Here is a 697-nt window from a genome sequence, read left to right as displayed (position 1 = left end):
ATACTTCAAGTTATAAGCAAATTTTCTAGGACAACAATGATCACATCACAATAAAGAGGCTTAGACTTCTGCTCGCCACCCAATCCTTTGGTTTGCCTTTGAGTGGCACTGAATCAAGTACTTCACAGCTTAACCCGAAGTTAAGAAAAGCGACTTGTGGTTCTCCTACCAGCACGGAGAAGTCCCCCAGCAAGACCTTAGCGGTCGTTTCCTCACAAGAAGCTTGCTCTTTGCATGTTATTACTTTAATAACGCAACTCCCCTCCCTTGATTTGTTCTTCTGGGGGAATATTGGAATATTTGCACAGCAAATCCCTCCCGGGCGGTGGCTGCGTTGGCAGGAAGCCTTTGCCTCCGCGCACCGGCTGCTGCCGAGCGCAGCCCCCGGCGACCCCAGCCGCCTTGACCCGGGCCAGGCAGACCCTCTGGCAGCACCGGACACATCTTCAGCAGCCCCCCGGAGGGGGAGATCACCCGGAGAGAGTCACCACCCCACGCCGCTGTGCCCCGGCCCCCCGGAGCTGGCTGGTGGGAGACCCTCGGCATCTCCCCGCTGCCCCCCCAACGCGCTCGGTCTCCCCTTACCTTCCTCGCCGGCCCGTTCATCCTCCGAGGAGCGGAAGGGAGCGGGACGGGCGCTCCGGTGCTGCCCAGGTGAGCGGGGCGGGACCCGCCGCCGCCGCCTCCCCCGGGGCCG

The sequence above is a fragment of the Calidris pugnax genome, unplaced genomic scaffold (genome assembly GCF_001431845.1).
Source record: "Calidris pugnax isolate Ruff unplaced genomic scaffold, ASM143184v1 scaffold273, whole genome shotgun sequence".
Lineage (NCBI taxonomy): Eukaryota > Metazoa > Chordata > Aves > Charadriiformes > Scolopacidae > Calidris > Calidris pugnax.
Note: the sequence above shows the minus strand (reverse complement) of the source record.